At 37.7% G+C, this 25,456-nt stretch overlaps 1 long non-coding RNA gene across 1 annotated transcript; it reads left to right on the top strand.

The window, feature by feature from the left end:
• Nucleotides 1-3: 3 nt before the first annotated feature.
• On the top strand, nucleotides 4-7,006 carry LOC126919987 (uncharacterized). The gene is made up of 2 exons (XR_007711857.1): nucleotides 4-3,483; nucleotides 6,559-7,006. It is a non-coding gene; the product is annotated as an uncharacterized LOC126919987 (long non-coding RNA).
• Nucleotides 7,007-25,456: the final 18,450 nt, after the last annotated feature.

Below are 25,456 nucleotides of genomic sequence, written 5' to 3'. Positions count from 1 at the left end.
GGGCGAAATAGTTTATTTTCTTTTTGATAAAAGAACGAGCAGAAATATATACTTTAATCTCCATTATTGCAATTTTATTTAGCTGTGAATACATAAGATTATGGAGAATTTCTAGAGAATAGTACGGAATTAATATGGATGAAATAAGATTTTTGGAAAGTGCACGTATGTATAAATATATTACAGTATATATTAAAGTAAGCATATTAAAGTATGCTAAATTACATAATCATGAGTCCCAGCATCCCATTAAATGTAATATCAGAAGAAATACAAAGGTTTCACCAAACGTAGGAAATGACAGGAATATTTTACTATTTATTAAATATCTGAATCTCTTGATAAACAATGAACTAAAGTAGAGTTACTCCGCTTGACCTTAATTTCTATGTATAAGATCGATTATAATTAAATTTAATTATAATTTTATACAATATCCATTATATTGTAGGAACAGTGAAGAATTGATCTTGTATGATGAGAGTCTTGTTTGCTAAGGGAAAAATTAAATCAATTCATGGATATGTAATTTGCAAGCTGCGATTCATAAAAAAGAGAGCACAATCGAGCGAAACGCGTCGAACAAACAAATATTCCGAGGCTCCGCTCATAAAAGCCTCGATTCCACCGGGGTTGCTATTCCATCTTTAACGAATCGAAACTTGTGAGAGGCGAGCTGAGCGTGGGCGGTCGGTGGCGCGTTAAAACACTTTCTTCGACAAAAGCCATCGAGGCTCGAGGTCAGCCTCTTAACCCAGATTCCGAGTCGGAAGGCGAGAAGACAGAAGCTCTCGGTTACACACGATCAACGCGCTCAATTCAAGAGAGTCCCTTAACCTCTTCGTCTTCGGAAACATCCGCCTGCAACTCTTCGTTCCAATGCGACCACCCCAAAAAGAGAAGACGAGGTAGAAACAAAAGAAAGAAACATAAAGCAAGAAGGAAAGGAAGGCAAAAAACGTAAAAAGAAAGGGAAAAATTTCAGTATAAGCGTAATAACTACGGCGCGCGATACAGCGACGGTAAAAGAATGGTCCAAATGAAGCCTCCTAAATTTCAACACCCTCTTCGCCAGAGCGACCAGAGCTCCACAACGCCATTCTCCGGCTCTCTTCCTCCGCCTTCGACTTCCCTTTGTCCGCTCTCTCGTTTTTTCCCCCGCTCCCTTTAGCCCTCGCCCCGTTTTCTCGATACTCTCCCGGTATATCCAGCCTGTTCCTTTTCTTCCTCGGTCCTTTCGGCGGTCTCTGTCGGCGAGCCGATGCCCTCGCAATCAGCCGGCAAAGTGGAGTCGCGCGCGCGACGACGGCGTCGGCGGTGGCGGCGGTGGTAGCAAGCGGTAGCGGCGGCTGTGTGGCGGTGGCGTATCCGTGAAACACGCGGTGCAAGTGCCGGGGTGGCGATGACGCAAAGTCAGCGTGGGCCAATGGACTGGCTGCTGTACGGGAGGTGTTCGGTGGGCCACGATTGGGCGTGGCTCGAGCAGAGGGTGCGTCAGGGGTGCCACCGCCGACGTGGCTGCGTGGGGGAATGCCAAAGTGTGCCCCGGGGTGTAATATCATACCGCTAGGTGGATAAATAGACGCACGAAACTAGTAGGGACGAGTGGGGAACGAGTAACGAACGGAACAGCAGCGAGGATGAGACGAGGAAGGAGAGGAGGGACGACTGGTGAAACTGGGGTGGATCGCGGGGTTGGAGGAGAGTGAGAGAGTGAGAGAGAGAGCGAGAGAGAGAGAGAGACAGAAACAGAGACCTGGCTAAAAGAGTAACCAGAGGATGACGGACACGCGAGAGAGGCAGCGCGTGGAGGAAGAGAGGAGGGTGGTAGAAAGGGCGAGAAAGGGAGAGGAGGAAATGAGGAAAGGGTCGTGCACCGAGCGAGGGTTACTCAAGGGGGTTAGACGGAAAGACGGAGAGGCGAGACAAAGCGTGTTGGAACAGGACGAGGGATCGGTTGCCAGAGGTAGAGTAGGGGAAATTGGGTGGCTACGCGATCCGAGCGAGACTAGACTAGAACAAATAGTGGTTGTAGCCATCCTCAGCTTCTGAGGTATTTTCCACTCGTGCGAGTTGCACGCATTCGAACGCCGGCCCAGGCTTGCTCACGGCGAACCGTGGAACCGTTTGTATGCACAGGCCGTGTCGTGGCTTTCGTCGGAGGATCGACGGTGGTGGCGGCAGCCGGTGATGCTTAGTGGTGGTGGCGTTGCCGCTGGAAAATGCCCAACTCGCCCCCGTGTTTCACGGCGATACACCATCCGCACACGACCGGCATGTCGAAAAATTGTTGCGGATAAACTGTTTGGTATTGTAAAGCACTCGTTACTGAAAGGAACTAGCGAGTCTTGTTAAATCACCAGAGAAATATAATAAGATTGTTTACGTTTAAGCGGCGAGGATGGAGAAATGGTATTATTGGTTTTTACGGAGTATCGTTTTCGGCCTTTTAGCTCGTACTTTTATGATTATCGAAGTTCGGTAGTACAAATGGTAGTAGAAATGCAAAAATATGGATGCAGATAAATTATTTTTGCGTTATTTGATCAAACATCTTAATTCCTCAAACGCTCTCACTTCTTTCATGGTATCCGGTCGCTTTTATTATCCAATTAATTCGATTTAAACCTGCCGTTCTCCTCGGATTTGTATGGCCCAAAATGGACCTTATATTTCAATAGATATTCTTAAAATATAGAGAGTATTTAAAATATTTTGTTTTAGTATCTGACGTAATTTTACTGTTTTCCTTATATTCCATGCTTTTTACGAATAAAATATTCCAGAAGAAGAAGATATCCGAAGAGATATAATATAAACGTGAAGGAGAATAGGAAGAAAATGATTGAATGTGCACGAATGTTATATTCCCAAAGAACGAAAACTAAAAAGGAAGACTATAAACTCGATATCAAGAAGGAAACAAAAACGATGTGAAATGGTCATCGATCGTGAAACCTACAACCAATCTGGAGTCATCGTCGTCGAAGGCTTGCTTACCATCCTGTCCGTATCGTCTCGCATGCGATTTTGTAGAATGCTGAGCACAGTGTGTAGCGAAACAGGATGTTGTCAGCTGAAATTAAATTTTCCCCGTAGAGCCGGCGGGTCGCTCGGCAACCCGATATTGTGGGCGTTAAGCTACGTACACAAGCGACGACAGACGCAGACAATGTCGCCGTAGAATGGTTCGTCGGTGTTCACTTTGCCCGGTTTCACAAATCGCCTTATTCTGCGACAGGAAAGATGATAATTTGGTTGTTGCGCGTTCTTCGCGCGTTGCTGTTAAATATCCCGCCATTTTGCTCCAGGACGCGTTAGAAATATTGTTTTCCAGATACCCGATTCTGTATTGTCCTTAGCCATGTGAAATTGCGATGGACCTGTTTACAGGGTGTCTGGATTTTATTCGATGAAACGAGGATGTGATGATGATGGAAATCGAAGTATGGTGGTTGTAGAAGCTGGAATATTTTTCGATCGGTAAGTCGAGGCAACGAACATATATTTACTTATATTTTCCCGTGTATATATTTATGATTATGTATCTTCTTTTTATACATCAAGCTTTGTGATTATTTCTGATACATATATAACTGGTTATTATTATTTAACGTAACTAATCGATGGACTAGTTCTTAAGTAATTTAAATGAAAGATACGTACAATTTTTAAAGCAATAATATGATCAAAGGAAGTGTCCATTGTTTCAATAAGGAAACCTAAATTACTCTTTATGGTACAAGTGAAATAAAGTGTAAAAGACGTACCGCTCCAATACTGTATTTATAACATATATTTTTAAGGATGCTTTGATAGTTCCAGGTAAAATTCTATAATGTTGAACTATTTAATGACGATAGTGGTGTATAAAGAATATTAAGAAATACGACTTCAAGTATATTGATATTAGAAACTAGAACAGTTATTAAGGGGAGAAAAAGTGGATAGCAAAAATTTCCACCGAAAGTATCCTTATATTTTTAACAGCGAAATAATCACAGAGGAAAAGGGAATCGAAAATCGAAGATTCACCATAAATACGACGGATTTAAATTTGAACGTTCGAATATTATCTTCTCTCTCGTTCCATCCAAACTTCCCTTAAAATAATACGATATTATGGCAGATACATTGACGAACTTCCCTCAAGTTGGCGAAACAATCGCGTAATTGTAAAAACAAGTGCAGCAACTGTACAATAAGGGTACTTTGCTTCACCGGGAGGATGATCCCCGTTCAAGGTGAATCGTTTCCCCCCACGCGAGCAATATAATACGATGTAATTAAGTTTAATATCGGAGAAGCTTAAATACGCAATTAACGTAATGTAACGAGAAAGTTTGGTGGGCGTGTGTACACGCGACCAGCCGGGGCTGTATCGTAATTTCAAGCGAGTCAACGTTGTCTTCTTCATCTCCCAGTGTTTTTCGCGTCCTTTGCTTGGTGCTCCTTTGTCCCTTCTTTCAACAGTTCTTCCATCCCTCACCCCCTATCCCCCGTCCCAAGCCCTGGTCCGTGATACAATCAACTTCAAGGGTGTAGAAGAAACGAGGTAGCCATTTATCCGCTACCCCAAGAGCAACCAAGCAAGGGAAAGTCCAAGAAAACTGAGTGTTCCGCCATTGTCGTGACTTTTTATAGGAACAAGTTCCCAGGAACAGAACGGGATTTCGGTCTCTCCGGAATCGGATCAATATTTCTTTCCGAAGATTGTTTGCTCTAATTTGATTTTATTTAATCTGGCATGAATTTTAATTTACGATTGTTTTTCATAAGCGGAGATAAAAGGGATGTAGTGTCGTCGATTTTGAGGAAATTTACTTTCTTCGAAGATTAAGCTTTATGAAAATTATTCCTTTCTTTTTTAATACATCGGCGAATTTTGGTTTTCTTATGAAACGCTCGAATTCTGTTTGATGAATTCTTTAAAATCAGTACGAAATTTCTAGTAATACGTGATAGATATATTCTTCTTTGGTTCTATGGTTATAATAATATCTTATGACGAAAGAATTGTTACCTATCAAACCTTTTTAATCTATTGTTCGTCTTCATTTATCGTCCGGAATCTTCACGGTCGTTGAGTGGCCATTCCAGGGGTTTTACATATTTGTTAATAGTTTATTTAACTGTTCACCTTTTGTCGTATTGCTTTTGTCATAAATATATCGATCTGTGAAATTCTAAGTAATAGATTTTAACTAATTTACTCAACTATAATTCACAACTATATGTATTAACTTTACAAAAATTACAATTGATCTATCAAATAAACCAGAAATATAAAGTGAAATTATATTAACATTTTTCTCTGTTAAATCTGCATACGTTCGTTACAAAGGATCAGAAAAATTAATATTTCAAAAATCTACTTACAAAACTCTCACCAAATTATTTTTAACCCTTAATTCTTAATATCGTATTTACACAATGATGTATATTACGAATTATTATCTAACTACAAATTGTTAGCAAAAAGCGTATTTAATTCCAGCAAAATTAGCTTAAAGTTTTCGAATACTATGTCTTCTTTACAGAAACATCAGGAAACATATTTTTCAACCGTAAATTGGTAAAACAAATTTTTCTTAAGATCTGAAAAGATCCGATCCTCGATGGATTGAAGTTACAAAGTTCCAAATTCTCCCCAATAAACGCGTATTATTACAATCGTGCCACCACCCACGGCACGCGAATATTATCGTTCTCCCACCTTGTGAACGCGACGACGGAACCGGATAATATTTTCTCGAAACGATTATTGCTTTCACGCTCGGTCATCCCCAAATATTTAGCAAACAGAGTAGGCGCGCCACGTACACAGCACATATTATATTTTTCTCTCCATTCGTCGCATTATTTCAAGTTTGGTAGGCGCGTCATCATCGTTTGCGATGGCTTAACGGCTGACTTATGGCTTCTGATCGGGAAGGTCACCCGTCGAACGTACGATTTTCGCGGTTCTATCCAGCGTACGACAGCCTTAACGACCCTCCTTCGATTCGACAAACACGCAGGGTCACGGCTATAAATTATGAGCGATATTAGTACGCGAAACCATTGGGTGGCACAGACGATTTATATCGCACGATTCCCTGTATCGACCCGGATTTAGTTAATACCACAACGATTTAGCGACTCTCCACGCAATTAGAATTCTGATTCTTGCCGCCAGGAAGATAATATTTGGCATATAGGTTTATCGTGGGGTGGCCAGCCGAATGAATGTAAATAAAATTTTGGCAAATTTTATCCTTCCGTTTACTGTGATATGTAATTTTGGAACTCTGGTTTAATGTGCGCATTGCGAAATATTCGGCTAGAATGACACTTTTTAGGGTTTTTTGAATACGCTCAAGCTGAAAATGTGGGCCGTTTTTCACGGAAACAAAGCGTAACAAATTTCGGCTTGTCTGTTGATGCGTGACGTCCTCGTGGATTTTGACGATACCTTTTTTTTAAATTTCGTACTTTTAATCCAATGTATGGCTTACTCTATTCTATGCATTCGAATCGTGAGTATCGAATTAGGTTTGGGTTATTTTTCATTTTTAGGATGCTGCGAGGCGATCGACCAGAAGGCTGTGATCATACAGAGAGCATTTGGCATTGGCAGAGATTGACATTTGGAGCATTGGCATTGGCTTCTTGTTCTTGCGTTTACCGCCCTGTATAGCCACGATCTTATGCGGATATCTACAGATAAGATCTGTGTCGGCTAACTATTCATAAGGCCGAGTTTTCGAAACGGTCCATTACCATGAAAAATGATCTTCAGCTTTAGCGACCTGAAATACCCAGGAAAAGTCACATTCGGATCAAAAATTGTACAGTCCGAATAGGATACTTTATCTGATTTTGGCATTTTATTGATTTGGATTTCTGCGTATTTTTTAGTGTTTGTTTAATTAACGGTTTATATTATTCCTTTGGGAAAAGAGGATATTTATTGACATACGCTTGTGTATAGTGTGATTTTGATGAAAATCTTGGCCATCTGTTATCTCCGAATATTATTATCTTCAGTGAAAAGTAAAATATTTACTATGAATAATACGAATAATAAATTGAAACTCGGTAACAATTTTCAATACTTTACGAGAAGAATGAACTAACGAATCATAGATAAATACCAATTAGTCAAACAAGGAGATTCAGAATTAAGTAATAGGGGTAGGTATACGTAAAAACGAGGGGAGACAAGCTCGTGCCCTGGAATATATTATGAAAAGTAATAAAGTGACTCTATATCCGGCTGGGTGACAGGTCCCTTTATGAACGAATGATAATCTGTTGCGGTAAATGCATCTGTTCTGTCGCAAGCAGGTGTTGCATTTTCGATTCGAATAAAGAAGACAGATTAAGGGTGCGAACGTTTTTGTTGGGTCACGTGCTCCAGTCAAAATAAATCTGTTCTTGTAATCGGATTTATGGGTTAGGTCTGAAAACCGATCAACTTCTCTCATACGGCTATTAACTTAAAAATATAGTATCACTACTTTGGCCCTTCTGGTTAGGTTCATCATTTCGGTCTACGATACTCAAGACGAGAAAAACATTAGCTTTTTTAGTGAATTAGTTAGTACGTGAAAATGTCTCAAACTTTTTATACAAATAATCAGGAGGTTTGAAGCGATTGCTTAGAAATTTAATATTGAACAGGAACATTATTTTGGAATTTCGATGGATATTCAAACGTTCGCATGATTCAGACATTTAGATATTTAAATATTCAAATATCTGAACATTCGAACATTTAAAAAATTATATATTTGAAAATTTAGTATGTGCTTGAATACTTAATATTAATTAATAGTATTAATAATATTTTTTCTATTGTTTTTTTTTCTTTATTATCACCTTCTCTATTTATCACCTTCTCTATTTATCACCTTCTATATTCTAATCTCGACTTTACGTAATTTAGATATTTCAATGCTACAAATCTATAAATCTTCTACCCTCTATGATACTGTTAGCTATAATAGGAACGGTTAAATCTACAAAAGTCCAAAGATTATTCGAGAAAAATAAATTGTCCAAGCACGTATCAATTACATTATATAACAAAATAAAATAAATAAATTTCAGAGATCCATCACAACTCTAATAATATTAAAGAGAAATTCATTATTGTTCATATGTTCAGCATTGAACGAAAATACCAAATTACACGATACTCGAGCTAATCCTACAATTTGGCTCGATTCGCCGAAATTATTCCATAAATGCGGCGGGGTCCAAATTGTTTCGAGCGACGCAGAAGATGCTTAAATCTTCTTTTGTTTACTAAATTTCTCGTACACCGGCTCGAAGCTAAAAGCAGCGCCGGTATTACCGGGCATTTTTCACGCTAATTAACCGATTTCTATTTCGTATGCTTGCGCGTATAATTGGGAAAGGGAATTAAAAAAAGAAAAAAAGAAAAAAGAAAAAGGGAGACACACATTTCCTCTTTTATTCCTGGCCAAAGTACATTGTGCTCCCGAAGCGTGCATGGTAAAAATATGTGGCGTGTACCTGTACGAAATTTCCTATTTTTTAGTCGAGATCGTTATCGTCCTTTATTTCTTCTGTTCCTTTGTAAATTTTCGTGGAAAACAACGCCACGCGAATGGCTTGATTATGCGAACTAATTCGAAGGCAGATTGTGCAAGAAATAGATTTCATTTTAATTATGTTTAAAGGTAAAGAATTATTAATTAATTAAAGTTGCGCGTTTGACAATTTTGTACATACATAATTTGTAGATAATATATTAATATCGAATCGTTTAATCGAGGAATGTTTTTAATATTTGGGCCCCTCAAAAATCGAATTGATCAACTGCATTTTTACATAGTAGGATCTATAAATACATAATTAGTATTCATTTAAAGAGAACAACGGATTTACTTCGAGGAATTTATTTATCACAGGCAGATAGTATAAATTATTGTAGATTGCAAACTAAATTTTAAAAAATAATACGTGTAATTATTATTTGTCTCTGTAGTTTAATTTATAGAGTTGATCAATATGGCTCCATTTTTTACTACAAGTTTAATTTATATTATTATTTTTGATATGATAAATTTCTTTCGGTATGTTGTTTACGTTTTCTAGAATTTTCTTAAATATAATTTATGTACCATATATAGCGATTTTTACGAATTATTATTAATAATCTTGTACTTGTTGCAACATGAATGACTAATTAAAAAAAGGGAAAAAATGATAGAGAAGTGATAATCGTGGTAGTTAAAAGATAAGATGGAAATGTATGTGGCGCAGTACGTAAAAAGTGAAAGAAAATGACTTTGAAGTCTTTAAAGCTCTTCCACCATTAAAACAATTATTGCTGCGATATTATAGTATTTCTAGATATCGTACGGTTTTCCTAAATCAAATTTTTTTTCCTGAATCATTTCTTCGCCACTCTAAAACTGATGGAGATACATTACATCTTATAATCTTGTAATTTTATTGCATTTTTCAGTATGTATAAATCAACGGATTAAGAATAAAAATACTAAATTATATACTGCTTCAAAAATGAAAATCAATAAGTAAAAGTATCCTAAAAAGGATCATCCAAAGATACTAATATAGATACTATCAATAACACTAACTCTGAAAATTGGTCGAACATCACAAACGCAGCAGATTACTACTATTCCTAAACAATTCTCCGTCACCATAATTTACTCCACTATATCCACAAATCGCCACGATATATACGATCAAGAATGTCCCTTTAATACCATCTAATATCGCAACAATATCCAGAACAAATCCTCCATTTACCAATTCCATCACACTATTTCACATACCATTACCCTGCGTCATTTCAAAGCTTCTACGGCCACACAGCCGGCCAGCCATTCCACCGTCAAAAGCTAGTCTATCGAATATCAATAATTATAACATGTTGCAGCAACGCGTAATTCAATTAATTCAAACGGACGCCAGTCGATAAGAACGAACAAAGGGGTAGGATATAATACGATACAGCGAAGCAAAGACACGTTATCAGTAATTTGCTCAACGGAAAGAAGATAGAGAGACACTGGTCCCTTTAATCGTAGGTTATTCAGGTGAACGGAACTTTATAAAAATGTTATGAGGAGTTTAATTAGACGTCGTTTAATTACTCCGTCTACCATCGACAAAGACGTCGGGGAGGGGGCGGTAGGTTTGGGACGCAAAAGGGGATGGAGAAAGAGAAAGACAGAATGATAGACGCGGGAGGAGGGGATAGGTGGGAGGAGGAGGGGGGACTAATTGCGAAGTTTTCCACTTCGATTTTCCGAGAGGCTGCATGCTGCCGCGCCATTTCTCGCTGTTGTTCGAATTAAACGCGATGCAGTTTTAAACTGAAAAGAGTGCCCCAAGCACATCAAGTATTTTCTAGCGAATTAAATGCGACAAGCGAGGAGCGAAAAGAAGCCAAACGGATCGATAAATGCATCGTTGCATGCTTCTGTACTCGTTCGTCTTTTTCTCCATTTTCTCTTCGCCGGTTTCCTTTTAATAGAGGAAAAGAGAGACACTGAGCGAGAGTATCGCGCAACTTGTTTCTATGTTCACCGAAACGCGTTCTCGCCGTTTCCGATTACTTGGCTGCGAAAATATAGAGTAGCCTTATGCCGTGTGACTCTTCGAACGAGGCCTGTGTACCTTCCTTCCGGTTCTTCCCAACGTTAGCCCCTTTTTCTTTCTCGAGGAATTTCGAGGGTTGTTCGAGAATCAACGCGTTTCCAGTCATTTTTCGAGAGAGCGATAGGTGGACGCGGAGAAAGGGTTGTTGTTGGACGATACGTGCCGGTGTCGTTGGAGGGAAATTTGACGGGAATTCCTCGGTTTTGGTGATATTGGCGCTGTTGGTGTAGATTTTGGGATTTCAGAGGCGAATTTGTAGTCTGAGGGAAATTTGATGGGAATTCCGGGTTAATGGAATTTTCTTTTAGCGGAAATTTGGGTTTTTGGAATATTTGCTTATTTGCTGTTATATGGGCATGGGTAGATCCTGAAATTCCATGCATGGATTTGTCGCTTAAAGGCGATTTGATGCGAATTTTTGACTAATGGATTTTGTTTTTTTTTTTTTTTTTTGGTGCAAATTTAAACATTTGAAACTTTTGGGTGCGATTAACACGGTATCATAGTATCTTCAGTGCCCATCTTCAAATGTGTAGTTCTCATTCTTATTCTACTGACTCTAGATCTTCGTAGATATTCATTTTACTAGTGGATTTGTCGATTCCTTAACGTTAACGAGATTAAAAAAAGTTGATACAAAATGTAATGTTTAATATCTCGTATGACGTATCTTACAAGCGTATAAAACAATTTCGCGTATTTCAAACGTGTAATTTCTCAAGATTTAATAAACGATAGTAGCATAAACGAATTATAAACTATCGTAGTCAGCGTGAAAAGATCTTTCGAATAACCAATATATGATTCTTCCCATTTCAATAAATAGTTCCACAGTAACTCGAACCCATACCTAACCGATGTAATAAATATTTTCTGAAATATCTTAATATTTTTCTTGTTTATTTCTAGAGAAAGAGATATTCTACAGAGGTAGATCTACAAAGATTTATGTGGAACGTGAAACATCTGTATCCGACGGTTGGAAACCTATGCAACACCGAGTACAGTCATTACACCATTTATTGTTAATTCGTGTTAAGTTTATCGAGAACAAGTTTCACCTATAATAATTATTAGCAAACTGAGGACGTTTCTGCATTTATCATAAATTTAAAGATGCAGAAATATATGTGATACACATAATACGGGAAAATATACCTAAAATAAACTATCCACTTATAATAATATTCACTAGGTAAGATAAAATCTCTACTCAACTTCCATTTCTTTAATTATGTTCATAACAGCATATAATTGTACCATTATATTATACCACTGTGTAGATGAAACTCTTTATAAAATTTCCGTCTCTTCGCTTACCTGCGTAAAAGTATAAAATAGCCCAAAACATCGTCAGTTTACTTATTAATCATCGATAGACTTTTTATACGTTTATGAGAAATTTATCTTGTCGGTGCTCGTCGGAACTTTGGTAGACGAGAAGAGATTACTATCTCTACATAGTTCCATTTCTTTGGCTCTCGCCGTAAAAAAACGAATATATACGAGAATCCGCAGTCTAATCAGCAAATACAAAGCAACTCGCTAAAACAAAGCAATGCACTAAAAACGAACGCAACGCATTTCATGCGAACATAACAACCTTGTCGCACGAGAATCATCTGCTCCAACAATACCTAACCGAATCTTCGTCAATCTGAATCGATGCTCGCCAAATCTCCACCGACGAAACGAATCGGTGATCGGTAAATCTTCATGACATTGAATCGGTGGCCAGGAAATATTCGTGAAACGAGTTGTGACGGTGGACGATCGCGGTGAATTTTCACGAAAGCAACACACGCGGCCAGATATTGGGCGTAGCAACGCGGCAGAAGTAGGAACGCGTCGGCAAAGGCCGAAGGACGCCCCTAATGCGGGGGTTGCCGAGTACGACGAGGGGTGCTCGGTCGAGTGTACGTCGACGCAGCCCTAATTGTTTTACTCCCAACCATCCTCTCTCTCTCTCTTCTCTTCTCTCTCAATCTATTTCATCCGTATCCCCGCAGCTACTCTCATTTCATTGTGACGCCACCCGCAGCGCCTATCATGCGCCGCTAATGCTCTAACAGGTTAACGTCTCGCATGATTATTCTATTGCTTCTCACCCTCGAACGCGCTAATTCGTCCGGATCTGACCGAGTAATATTTTGCAAGGGCTGCTCTGCTTCGATTCTGTTGGTTACCGGTGTCTCTTTTTCCTCCTTTTTTTTTTTTATGAGGTTGAAAGAGGAAGATTAGGGGCTTTGTGACGGTTTTATGTTGTGGAAGAATTGGTGTGGAAGATCAGTCTTTTGGGACAGTCATGTCGTTAAACTTTCGTACACGTATACAATATTGTACTTTAAATGCGTATTTTTCGACGATTATGAGTTAAACGATAAGCGACATTCTGAGAGGTAGTTGAAAATTTTAACAAGTAATAAAATGATACGTATATTTTGTGGGGATGAAATTGGTCTTAAGCATCAGTACATTATTATGTCTCTTTTATGGCTATATTTGAGAGAATATGTTTCTGTAATCAATAACGGATAGGAGAAAGAACCATAGAAAGAACAGAATCCTAAAACAAATTATATTTTGGTACCAAAACTATATTAAATCAAACAATATCGTCCGTATAGTTGGAGAACAACGCGTACAGAAAATCGTCAATTTCTAATTATTTGTAACGATTAATTATAAAAGTGACTTATTAAATTTCAAGGTAGAAAATACTGGCACATTAACGACCTACTACCTCGAGCCAATTTTCACAAAAATGTACTTTCCCTCGTTATGTGACTCTTCTAATGATTCAGCAATGCGCGTATTTTAGTCACTTCAAACACGAAGTACCGATATTTGTCGACCGTCAACTAGCACCAGCAGATGAAATATAATAACTTCCACGCGGAGAAAGACACCGGCCATCGGTGTCGATGAAGGATTATTAATCATACTAAATATTTGACGCGTGATTGAGTCGCAAATTTGTCAACGTTGGCACACTGCAAACGGTTGTCCGCGTTTGCGGCGGCGGCGGCTCGCGAAAAGCGTAATTCGCCGCGGTCGCGTGTTAAGCTTATATGCAGACTTTATCAATCGTGCAATAATAATTGTAATGTTTTACACACCCGTCCGTATTACGCTGCGGTCGGGACGTTCAATGGGCCGTGGGCGCGTTTCGAAAATCGAGAACGCCGCCGTGTCACTCCGATAACCACCCCTTTATCGTCCATTTTCAACTGGAAAATTATCCCCGTGGAAATTTCGAAGTGGAAGAATTTTCGTGGAAAAACGGCACAGCCACGCCTGTCGGATCCCAATCATCATCGATTAACTGCGATAGAAAATTTCGTAATACATTTTCATGGTGGAGGTGTTGCGCGGAGGGTAGTTTGTAAAATATTCCAACGAAACGAGATATACGATGGCGTACGACGATTCGATTAAATTAGAGGCTGTACAACTTTTGTAATTTGCATCGGCGAGTACGTGTGTCTGCACACGTTGGTCCATGCAAAAATTTCTTCCGCCCTTTTGCGTGTCTCGTTACACGGTTTGTTGTTCGGTTGCGTGCAACACTTGGGGATGATAGGTTTTTATCGTGCTAAGTGGTTGGTAGGAAACGGTTTGTAGAGATTTGCAATTTATTATTAGTAAATGAAATTTAATATAAGGAAGAAATTGTTGGAGTAAAAGTAGTTGGGATAAAAATAGGAAGTGAAAATAGGGGATGAATGTTTATGTTGTATAAGATGTTTAATTATATAGAAGAGCATTTAATTTGGTTAGAAGTGTACGCTGCGTTTGATATGATAGGAAATCATTTGAGTTCGTTGGAATATCCAGTGTATTATTAATAAATTCAGTTGCAAGATGAAAATACGGGATTGAAGTTTGTTTAAATAAAAGAACATTTAACTTATTTATACGACATGATTTTTTGATGCAACAAATAAAATCCATTAATTAAAGATCGATTTAACTAAAGAAAGAAATTTAGAACATATTTTGTGTTCACTGGCAGTTAGTTTGGAACGAAGAAATAAATTGCGATATTAAAAAGTCTGAAACTGTTACTTTCTTGATTAAACTAGTAAAACTATTTTCATACTGATAAAATATGGGAAAGTAGAATCGAACAATGATAGATCATTATATGTTTGTCCGTTTTTACAAGATTAATAGTTGCACAAAAAAATTTTTGCCATTTTTATGGCGTCGTATACATATACAGCCCTATTATTTCGCTTCGAAACAAGAATGAAATTGCAATATCTCCTGAAAAAAGCGTTTTTATTGGCGGAACTATAATTCTGAAACCCATCGAGCCTGACCACGGTATTTTAAATATTCGTCCATTTTAGTAACATTCCCATAATGGAAAAATGAACAGGCCGAGTCACACTGAAAAGCACTTTAAAAAAATCAATTATACGTACAAATATAATATTGATTTTATGATTGAAGCAATACTGTGCTTCGAATTGATACAGTCGGATCGTGTTTTCAAGATTAAAAAAAAAAAAAATCAGAGACTTTTATTAATTATTGAATATTCATTGCGTAAATGGTAAAACGTTGGATTTCCCTGTTGGGTCTGTAATATATTAAATTTTATTATGTGCTGATTATACGTATCAGCGTAATATCGGTTTTGCAATTAGAATGACAGAGTTAGGGAATTACATAAGTGGACCACATTTTCAGTTTCGTAGAAAGATTTATACTGTTAATTAGTATGTTAAGCTTGCTTCTAATTGAAAGATACGAAAACTTACGAATTATTTATTATTAAAATTACTTTGAAACGAATTATTCTTCTCCATATGAAGTGTTTCTATAATTATTTCTATAATTAAAGTATTAAAATAAATATTTAACTAACATGAAAATTAGTACAAGATTTATAGACACGATTATTCCAAATTTTTATCCAACAATATATTACTTTTGATAATTCGTTAGATATAAATCATTAAAATTAATAAATCACTAGAATGTATGTAAAATACAAAGATACATAAAATATCGAAGCTGAAATACTCACTATAATATTTGGAATAATATAATAACGCATAATAATATGTTAAATAAATTTCTAAAAATATTTCTAAAAATCACAAAACGAGGAGGAATTTTATAGACAAACAAACACCATTTGTATTCACAAATCTCTAATTTTACCTATCCCCATTATCCACATTCATCCTTCTATCCATGTTATCGGACATGATGTTAAAACCAAACCACGGCGAGAAGGAGGGCACGTAAATCGCGTCGATTTACTTGCCGCCACAAGCAGGCAGAACGAGGTAAACGTCGTCGTCGACTTCTTCAGCTTCCGCTGGCGTTAATGTACCTATTAAAATTCCACGAACCCGCGGACTATAAGACAGTCTTCGTGGACAGAGAAATGAAAAGAAAAAGAAGGACGAGGAGAGTGAGCTGTCTGGACGAGAAAGATGGAATTAAAAGAGGTAGCCGCGGGCTGTTCAAGTTGCTCAAATTATTACGGAAGGCCGAAGTTTGAATCGTCCTGGGGACAGAGGACTGGCTTCTCCCCGCGGGCCATGCCCACGAACCGTCAAATTTAAATCTCGCTAAGCTCGGCCATTAGTACGAAGTGCAAACAGCAAACAGTGCATTAAACGGTGCACGCGTACAACCGCCCGGCCCATTCATGGGGTCCCGTGTCCTTAAACGTAAAGCCAAGTGTCTATTCCCACGGGGATTGTCGCGAGTTACGCTCCAACCTTTTATTTAGACTCGTTTGTGCCTCTGTTTACGTGTTCTTCCACTTTGCCGCGCTTCGGCGCGCTGCCCTCCTCGCTTCTCAAACATACGCGCATTTCGTAGAATATTTTCGCAAATTTTTTCCTTCGCCTTTTCCATCAATTGTCAAGAATTTGCGTGCTATTTGAAGAGAGAAACCACGTGGAATACAAATCGTGGGAAGGTTGAAGAGAAAAGTTGGAACTCGATTTGGGATTTCGGTTTTTGATCGTTTCGGGGAATGTTTCAAGATAGCAGGAAATTGTTTCCAACAATTTATTTTTTTCATATTTCGAGCTTGATAGCGGAGTATGCACAGTTCCGCTCAAACATCTTAGGACGTCTGTTTTTAATAAAACTTTCTTGAACGCGGGTACAAGTTAGTCTAATGTTTGGATAAGTATTTCAAAATGATAGAGTGTTATATTATTTTCTAATAGTTTTCTTTTTGTTTAACTACGACGAACTTTGCAATCTGCCCTATAAGAATGTTTGGTAAATCTTTTCAGCGGATAATCGTAGATACAACACGTAGATAGAGGGCATTTTCTCATAGTGAAAGCTAAAACTGAAATTTGAATTCGTATTCAATTTTCTTCTTACATTTCCTGATGTGAGGAGGATACATTGATATTCACAAGATAATACAAGATTATAATATGCAAGATATAATAATACAAGATTGGGGGCCATTTTCTGGTACATCTCTCTCACGTCAGGAGATGTAAAGAGAAAATTGGACACGAATTAACATTTCAGTTTTATTACACCAATCATCAGATTATGCCAAAACGACAAAAAATGATCTTCGATCTTCTTCTATATTTTACATCACCTCCAAAGTTCTGCATTCTATAACGTCTAATTTCTCTAATTCGATATCATTTTTCAATCGTAAATTTTCAAGAAGAACGAGGAACATTAACATCCTACAAGAAAAATGAAAACTACAGAAATATACAGAATATGCCAAGTGAAGTTCTCGTTGCTTCTATCTAGAGGGCGAAACAAACCCCTATTTACATCCTATTCCTCGAATTGTCTTCATAAGAATACGAATTTGCATAAAAATTCACAATACGGTAATATGTATTCTCGGAAGAAATAAAATGTCACAGAAACAAAATTATTCCAATCCCAACTAGACTTTCCGTAACCACGAAGGGACTAGCAGAATCATGAAAATAACATTTTTCGAAAAATCCCATTAAGTAACATTGATTCTAATATCAAATATAAATTCTTATTCCACCCTGACGAAACGCAAATGGTACTCGAGATTCTTCCATACGCGAAGTTCGTTTGCGAAAGATTATCGGTCGACGATTTCCAAGCGGATGGAAAAAAGTGGCATCGAAAGCCATTGCCTAATGCATCGCGTTTTCCCTATATCCTCGGTACGAACATATGTAGGGGTGCGTACATATTCTTATACACTTATTTCTTTCCTTCGAAACCACTCTGGATGGTGGAGCAAAAGCGGACAGAAGTTTTAAGGCACATGCCTGAACCTTCCCAAGAAACCCATACATTATAAATGTCGTACTTTCTTATCCATCCTACCGTTTCCCACCTTTCTTCGAGAAAAAAAAAATATTCTCGTATTGGTTCGCGTGCAGTTCACCGATTTATTTATATTTTCGCGAATAAACATTGCACACAAGGGGACTATTTTGTAATCGAGATCTGTTTCGAGTCCATAGAACGTATAGAAAATTGCAACTCTGAAATTAAACGTGTTACAAATATCATACGCGTAGAGATGTTGTAAATAATTTTAAAGCTTGATTTTTCTAAAATTCATGAAATATAATTTAATATTGGGAAAGGGAAATGAATCAAAAAGAGATTCTGATTTTACAGCAACGTTCGGGTAAAACTATTTTATTAAAATATTTTTCTTAATTATGTACGAATTTCTCTGATCTATCGCAGAGTCAGAAATTTTCTCATTCGATGTCGATCTTCATTCATTTTTAAAATCTTCAGTGATCTATGTATTTTGTGAAAATATATTCGATTGATTGAAGAAATAAAAATGACAGAACTCTCGTGTAATTTTTAATTTTAATGACATAACACGTGAAATTATCTACATGAAATTTTTATCTATATTATCATTCATAATTGTTTAAATCATCTTAATCAGCAGTTCTGTGTCCCGAAAGAGGAGAAGGCGTGTTAATTGAAAAATAATTTAGATAAAAGTGTGTTGATTCTTTCATGAACTTTTGAACACAGATGATCAAAAGACGACGACGATCTATTAGATATTTTAACAATATTTTTACAGGAGACATTCGTTCAGATAACAGACGCTTATTGTAAATGTTGGTTCTTGGATCAGAATATTTTCTTTTTTTTTTTTTTTTGATAAAACGAGACACTTTTTTCGTTACTCTTTTATTACGAAATACTTTTGTAATATAGTATGAGAGTAGATAATATTTTTATATATAAAATTCACACTTTTAGTAGCTTTTACGATGCGTTTACCAAGTTTAAACTCATAAAAAAGTTACTCAATGGTTCATCATGTCAAACAACAAAGTTCTAACAATTTTATTATAAAACTTCTAAATATTCAGCTCGCGTGTATTATAGCAAAATCTTTCTTGTTTAACTTTTTAATAACAGTTAAACATCGCACAAAATTTAACGTATGACATCTGCTCGATAATTTCAAACTTGAGGGGAATGACACGCAACAATTCCAGAGAAAAATTAGTGAACATTTTCGGCTAAAAGCATTTCTTTCTTCGCTATAAACAAATTCACCAACTCCTAATCAACACGTTGCTCTACAAAAATTTCTGCAAAGAAATACACCGAACCGTATTTCTAATCTGAAAAATGCTAATAGTCTAGCATTTGAAATTTGTGAAAGGTGTGCATAGAACAAAGAAGAAAAGGGACGACGAAACAAGCGCGGAAAATGAATCGATGATAAGGTTGGCAGAGATACGCGGTGTCAAGAGACACGAGGGTTTTAATTTAAAAGCTCGCAGCGCGGTATTCCATCGTCAGGAACGAGGAGACAAAAGCAGCAAGAAGAAATCAATGCCGAAGGCTAGCTAACACGCGTTCTCTTCCTCACGGACGAGCAGCCTCCGGGACAGCTCTCGAGACCCCGACCATGCGAAAACTTTGTCCAAGAATCTAATATCATCCTTGGTTCGCACACATTCTCAAAATTCCCATCGCACGCTACGACACGACGATCGTTTCCTCTTCTACACATCTATTCTGGATCGCGTGTGTTAATAACGCACCGATAAGCTTTCTCAGTTGTTCCTTTCACTGTCCGTAATCCTTTATCACCACCAAGAAACGAGTTCATTAAGTGGTAATTTTTTTTTTACTTTAATTTTCTTTCCCATTTTTTATCGGGGTAATAAGCCCTTCGAGATTTGGATCGTACGAAGCAAATTTTACTGAGAGAACGAAGGTAGGAGAACGGAGTTGAGGTGTGGAAAAAATTGATGTTTTCTCCTTTGACGGTTATTCGTGTGTTATACAGAAGTTTGGTTGAGATGTTGAAAGTTGTACGTGGTCAGTTGCATAATCCGGCGACCATGTTATCGAAACAATATTTAAGATGCTAAACTTTTAGAAGATTTGTACTTCGTTGTGGCTGTAAAGGATGTAAAATTTAACGATTCCGCTATTTCGATCAATTACAGAATCTGAATTTTTGGATTTGAAAGTCCAGTTTTCTGCTTTAACAAGCTTAACAATTTTCAATTTTGTGCACGAAATGTTTCAACGAGTACAGTATAATACTAGTTGTGAATCTTAGATTAAATCTGAATGGCGTGCTTCCTCTGCAAGATTACGTGATAGTTCTTTCGTTTCGAATATCACAACGTAGCAAATAAGATTTGATGCGATCTAAAAGATAGTTTAGAGAATGAAACATTTGATAACTTCACAATACGAAGCCGTGAAAAATACTTTTCAGCGATTCCGCCATCAGAGAAAATATTTCATAATATTTCATAATATTTTCAAGCGACAAAGTTAGATGAATGTTTCCTGTATTCGCCAGTTAAAATAACGAATTCCTTTTGAAATCCATAAAAGCAAAATTCTGATGCATATCTGCCGTGTAAATGTGTCATGGTCCGCATAAATTCCGCGGGGAAAACCTTCGGAAGAATACCGATAGTCTTCTGCATGTATATTAAAGAGGAATAAAAGCAGCATAGCTGTTTGCTTTTTTAAAATTAAACTCAAAAGTTCTTTTCACTAATCATCGAATTAAACAATTATTCAATCTACTTATTAATATCTCGTATTTCTTCTCACAACGTATCTATTTCTCTATTTATTCGATCTATTTATTCATCTGTCGAAAAGTCGAAGACAATAACACATTCCAATCCATACTAATCGATTCACTCGAAATCCAGAAAACCTCCGAAACCACTTCCGATTCAACTTACACAACCCAGCTCATTACCGCAACCACGAGATCCGCCATAAATTCGAAAACACCACCACCCATCCACCACTTTATCCCTTTAAATTCCAACTTTACTAAAAACCCTCCACCATTCTTCGCTATACCTCTAAGCAAAAAAAAATTATCCTGGATTCGGTAACATTTAGTAAGTGAAACGAATCTCCATATAAATTCTACTTTTCAAGCTACGTCCAGAAAAATCTGAAATCGCATAAAAGTCCTCCATCTACTTGTCACGTATATTCTCTACATTCTTGTACCTTTAACTCTTTTCACTTGCTGAACATACATTCCAAGACAAGACGCTCGGTGCTGAATAAATTTTGCGATCAATTGATTGTACGCTATGCGGAAGTCGGACACGCGTTTCACGGCAGGTATTATCGTGGCTTTAGCAGTGAAACGATTAAATTTCCCATAAATACACAGAAATGGAAACTCATCGACGAAACCTTCAGTTGTTTTCTGTTTCTAAATAAATAGACGTTTAACGCGTTTCAACCCCCTGAGGACAGAATATCTGTTTAAAAAAGAAACGTCTCTATTGACGAAGCTGTAATTCGAATACGCATCGATTCTGCCTTTAACACAAAGCCTGTCTACGGTTCTCTGACGCAGCCTCTAACGAAGGAAATCGCGGTGGGTTCTCTGGTAACACGTTGTCCCGGTATTTTCCCCGTTTGTCGCGGAAGATGTTCTAGAGCGCGAACCGGAGGAGAAGCTCGGTTGGCAAGAGGCAGAAAATAGGGTGGCAGAGGAGGGCGGAGGCGGAGGGTGGCAGGTGATGAGGATCCGCGGAGGGACGAAGAAGGGTTAGAGGGAAAGTGGGTTGCTATCTTAGCCACCACAAAGCAGTGATAACATTTTCCCTCCCGGACAGAAGCCTAGCCACCCTTCTCGTTGCTCCCAGGTCGATATCGGGATAACGCCGACGCCGGTTACCCCGGGCAACCGGAAAGCCACGCCCGCACCCTCAAATATGGCTGCCCATATTCGCGACTCGTGCACCTTGATGTTGCCAAAGGACGAACGAGGGGTTGGAACGAGGGAGTTGAAACGGCAGGGCGAAGGGAAGAGAGAGGGTGGCCGAGGTGGCGAGAGATAAAACGACCAGCGACGGACTGGGGGCGGCTGGAATTATCATAATATTGGTCATTGCTTGTTCCGCTGGATGAGGCGAAGTAGCTCCGCTTCAGCCGGGAATCTTTCACACGCGGGAGGACGTGTCGCGTGTGGATACCTTCTCTCCCTTTCTCTCTCTCTCTTTCTCTCACTCTCTCTCGCTCTCGCTCTGTTCCTCTTTGGTTGGTGGTTGGTGGTTGGTGGAACCCTTCGCGTAGCCGTTCTTTTCTTGCTCCAGTCACGGCAAGATTCAGTCTTTTGGAGCACTTCAGAGTGATTTTTTCTTTTTTGTCTTCGCTCTTTTGCTTTGGCAGATTTTGAAGGTTTCTTTGCAACACGGTAGAGTGGTGTGGTTTCGCAGAGTTGGAGGACGGTGGATGTTAAGTAGATTGGGATTCGCTTGGTTTTGGAATACGACGAAGATTTTGGTTGGTTCACGTGCCACAGAAAGCTTTTTGGACTTTTTTATTCAAGTGCTTTCTCTTCCTTCTTTTCCTCCTTTTTAGACGGATTTTGATGGTTTCTTTGGGAGATGATGACGAAGTCGAAGTTCCGCGGTTTCGGGGTTGTGAATGTTGAGTAGATAGAGGGTGTGGTGTGATTAGTTTCAGATGTAATATTCAGCACGTTACATGGAGATTGATACTTTTGCGAGATAAAGCGTCTGCTCTTTTTCAGTTTTTGCTTCTAGAAATTTTAGGGATTTCCTCAGGAGACAATGATGAATTTGAAATTCGAATGTTTAATGCATTGCATTTAATTAATTTCTTTCCTTGACCTTTGTTTCATAGTTATTTTATAGGTTTATCTTATCTCGTAGATTTTTATTAATCAAAACATCATATGTGATTGGCTTAATTCGATGGAATACGTGAAATGTTGTATAGAATGTACATGTTGCAACAACTGGAACTCTTTCAAACTTCCTTTTACTCGATTCGATGATTTTCTATTGTTACGGTTAGCTTCAAAGACCAGGGACGAAGTGCAACTCATAAAATGCAGGGAATGTCATATCAAATGCGGAGGCATTTTATGTTCTTTTCTTTTGCAAAATGTTGGAAATATACGTGGATGTGAACCCACATTTACTGTAGATTTTCCTTTGTACGATACATATTATATTTCTAACTAGTTATTTTGGACTCTCTTTTCGAGAATTAAAATCTAAAACGCAATTCAAACAAAATGGCAGGTTTCCAATTTCCGTAATGCAAAGATTAAAATATTTCTTTAGTCGTATTTTTAAATTATTGTACATACGAAGCTTGTTTCCGAAATAATTAAAAATTATTCTTAAGGGTGTATGAAATTTTATATTTAATTTATTCCAAAACTTAAATGTTATAACACAATAAATAAATGTTTCTTTCTATCATAACTTATGGTTTCGATAATAAGTAGTTATTGAGAAAGTGCTTTAAATCATCAAATGGAGATTTTCACCCTCAATATACTTGTTTCATTAGCGATACTTTCATTAACAATACACAGGGTGTCTTGTAAATGGTGATACAAACCAGTAAGAAGTGATTCTTCGCGAAAAAATAAGTCGAAAATATACAATAAAATTTTTCCATTTAAGGACTCATTTTCGAGAAAATGAAATTTGAATATGTTCAGTTAAGGATTGATCTGGCGCGCATGCACCACACATTTTTAAATTTATTTTTCTCAAAGACGAAGAATCTTATGAAAAAAATTTATTCTATATTTTCGACTTATTTTTTCATGTAGAATCGCTTCCCTCTCGATTTTGTCATCAGATACTTTGTATAATAAAATTAACATAAAAATATTAATATATGATATTTTCATCATTTGACGAAGAAATTACACATGGTTAGTGTTCCATTTGAAAAAAGGAAGCATTTCATACGTACCACTAACCTGATATAATAAAACATTTGCATCTGATAGGATTGATGCAAATCGATGCACCGATGATTCTCACGTTACATAGTATTATACTTTTGCTTTGAAATACATATCGACGAGTTCATTAGTAACGAGTTCCCGGCTAAAAGTCACAACGATCAGAGATAGAACGAGGGAGGAAGGCAGGTATGAAGGTAATATCTTGTTTACCCGGTTGGATGCAGGCGTGTCTGCGCAGAGTGGAACGCGAAGGAAAGCGAAGGGAGTAGAAAATGAGTGGATTTTCATTGCAGTTTAATCCAGGCCCCCACATCCCCCGTCACGCTATTCTAAACGACGATACTCTCGAAGGCAACTCTTGTCGCTTGGGGTGACGATATTACATTCCTCGATCGTGACGAAAACAGCCAGACCGAGCCAGCTTTTCGAGCCTGTTCCACCACCCCACCGCTTCTATACACGCGTTTTTAATTCCTTTCTCACTCTGCTCTAACCTCCAGCCTCTTTCCGCACGATAATTTTCTCTTCGTTTTAACTTTCGATCATTTTCTGATTTCCTTTCCCCTTTCCATTCTTCGGCAATTTTATCGTAGGATCTCATTTTCAGCATTTTCCATGTATTTAGTACTGTTCTTTCTCTTTTCAACCTCTAGTCTTTTTCTGCGCGATATTTTTTCCTTGTTTCGTTGTTTCATCTACTGAATCATTTTCTCATTCCTTTATCTCATTTTCTTCGACAATTTTGTCGCAGGCATCCGTTTTTGTGAGTTTTAAGCTTAATACGGACTTTCCTCGCGTACTCTCTTGTTCTGCGATTTCTGTTCTGCAAATTTTCTCCCTTATTTTATGCAATCGTTTATAATTTGGCAGTCGATGGCAAACGTCGAAAAATTCTAATTTGAAATGACACAATTTATTTTTATTGCCCAATATTAACTATAGACTCCGATGCATAACAATTCCCTTAACATCGTATCATATCGCATTTTTTCTTACGATTATCCTGCTCTCCAATTCCTTTCTTTTTTCATAAAAATTATCTTCGCTACTAAACTTCGCTACTAAATAATCTAACAACGGTATTCAAACAACAATTATTCCTTCTGCGATAAATATCGTAATAAATTTCGCAAATAATTAAACTCAATGGTAAACAGAGGAGGCACGATAGTTATGAAATAGTAGATAAAATGGTTGACAATGGCCGTACGTAAGAAAAGATTTTCCTGGTGTATTCATAAAAACATCCAGAAGAAATAAAGTCATACGTGGGGAGCACAAACTAGCGCCTTTTACCCGATGGAAAGTTATTTCTTTTTTTTCCTACGACTCTTCCTTCGTTCATGAGCATTCATTCCTCGTGATACGACGTGAACATTTATAGAACTCGCCGTACGCGTTGCCTCGCCGACACTAACGTCGATCGAGCAGACAATTATTGTTGCACTATCTCCACCTTGTTGCACATAGATAAACACCGAACCGTGAACGATAACGCATCATAAATCGCACGGTGACGTTTTAAATTCAGGGTCGAGGTAGAACGATATTATATTTTGGAAAATTTCCATGCTACACGGTATA

Source organism: Bombus affinis, chromosome 9 (assembly GCF_024516045.1).
Source record: "Bombus affinis isolate iyBomAffi1 chromosome 9, iyBomAffi1.2, whole genome shotgun sequence".
In the NCBI taxonomy this organism is placed as follows: domain Eukaryota; kingdom Metazoa; phylum Arthropoda; class Insecta; order Hymenoptera; family Apidae; genus Bombus; species Bombus affinis.
The sequence above is the reverse complement of the archived record's forward strand: the minus strand, read 5'-3'. Positions and strand labels throughout refer to the sequence as shown.